Raw genomic sequence first — 2,380 nt, forward strand, 5'->3', positions numbered from 1 at the left:
ACCTGTAATTAGTTGTCTTCAGATAGATCTCCTCATTTCTACACTTCAGAACAATTCTGTGTGTTGGCCAGAGCTCTTGCTGTGTTATTTGAACAAGAGCCTCCTGAAGATGCCAAAATATCTCAATAGACATCCTAAGTTATGAAGGGCTGAGAGCTACTTCTAAATGCTGCTAAAATAAGTTATGAGGAACAGAGAGCAAATGCACAGTTATGTAGAATATATAGAAAGTAAGTAACTTCTGTATATTTTCTACTCCAAACATATATATGTCTTCTCAAGGCTAAAAAGAATGTTTTCATATTTTAAAGTAATTTTAAAAAGTAGACTGTATATCTCCACCAGGAAATATCCCTTGTCATGGAAGTCACTTGAACAAACTAAACTCTAACCTACTACTTGCTATAGCTCAGATAAGTGATGGGAACAAGCAACATCAGCAGCTACCCCCAACAAATGAATATGCTTCTTGAAGCCATATAACTTTAATATCAACAATTCATTTAGACAGACATTGTTTTGGATTAATCTTAACATTTTCCAATGTTTAAATGTCACAAAAGCATATGCAAAATATAGAACTTAAGAATTATGGATCATTTATATCCAACATGGCTAAAACAAAAGCAACCCTGCAGAAACAAACACAAGGCAAGAAAACCAGGAGATATGTAGTTAACTAGGTTCAGATAATTATTTTTTAAACACAAATTAGCTAATAAACGTCAAATATGTTCAGTGTCCAGGACCTGTAGTGTACAACACAATATGGTTTAAATTAAAACAACTAAAAGAAAAGTAGATATTTATGGATAGACTAAACCCTTGTGAAAGAGAAGCATTTTTGAGGTAGCCAAATATGTGCACCTATCCAAAAATATTAGAAAGAAAAATTGTATATACCAAGAATCAAGACACATTTAAAGAGCCAGATCTTTTCAGCACATGGATTTCCCATCCTAAATCAAAAAAGTGAAGATAGGAATTTCTGTTAGTCTTCCTTGCATCTGAGACACTAGCAACATTGAAGCTGTTCACTGGAGAGAGTAGGTACAGATAACTGAACTGTAGAATGCTGCAGATAACTAAACAATGACTAAAAACTGGGACTCGGTTACAATTTTGCCATCATTCGTTTATCTGGATTTCAAGTATGAGGGTTATTGGGGAAGAAGGGGAAAACCTTTCAAGGCAGCACAGAACTTTCAAATAAAGGATTTTATTCTTTCAGGCAGTGTAGGTGATTTTTTGTTGTTTAGTTCATAAATCCATTAAGTACATGAAGATCAATCAGTATGGCTGTCTCTGTGTGGATGTGTGCACACATTAGAAGAAAATAATTTAAAAGTCCAGTTTTGTAGAGGGTCCACATTGAAACATTCTTTTAAAAATAAAATATGGAAATGCAATGAATTATTTTATATAACAGTGATATTAATATTTATATAAGGAACTATAACCAAATGAAGAGTCACTATTTATAATAAATCCATTCACCCACTACAACACAATACTGTAAAGAATATAAATTGACAATTTATCAGAAGACTAGAAAACACTTAAATGAATTGGTTGTTGCCTTTCAATGAGCAGAAGCAAACAGTGATTTAAGGTTTTTGCCTTCAACTCTGGTTATTTCTATCATATGACTCAGGTTGGTGCATTAACCAGGACTATTAAAAAAAATCAACTCCACAAAGGTAGCTGGGGCATAAAAGCTCTCGCTAAAGTAGGGATCAATTTAACAGAATCATCCAGCAAAACAGAACATCAAATGTAGCCAGTGCACCCTCATATTAGTGCTAGATGAATTATACCCAGATTTTTCCAAAACTTTATAAACACAAACAAAGATCATTTTAATGCTACAATATGTTTCATATTTTGGCTCTAAATCCAGCACAGTACACAGATTCTGCATTAATGCAGTTATCTGAACTTTGACATTGGATGCTTGATTGTGGGTCATATACTAGATTTTTAAACATCTCCAATCCCGAAAACATTAACACACTGAATACTGCCTACATTTGAAATGTATACATATTGGACTAGTAATGAGAGTAATTGGGATCTTCCAAAATATATATAAAAAAATTGAAGAATCACTTAAAATATTTCTCTCCCATTAAGCAGTTTATATTTTTGTCAGAAAACCTGTGTTCTTGGAAAACTGCAGTTAACTAAAAGACTCAGAAATGATTATTTCTGTACAGGCAGTCCCCGACTTACGTCGGATCCGCAGTTACGAACGCGGCTTTTCTCGCCCCGGAGGACACCGACTGCGGGACCTCGCGGTCCCGCCGCCCGTGTACTCCGGGGCAAGAAAAGCTACTCCGCGTCTCCCTGGTCTGCAGACCAGGAAGACGCGGAGCAAAGC

This window comes from Pelodiscus sinensis, chromosome 6 (genome assembly GCF_049634645.1).
Source record: "Pelodiscus sinensis isolate JC-2024 chromosome 6, ASM4963464v1, whole genome shotgun sequence".
Lineage (NCBI taxonomy): Eukaryota > Metazoa > Chordata > Testudines > Trionychidae > Pelodiscus > Pelodiscus sinensis.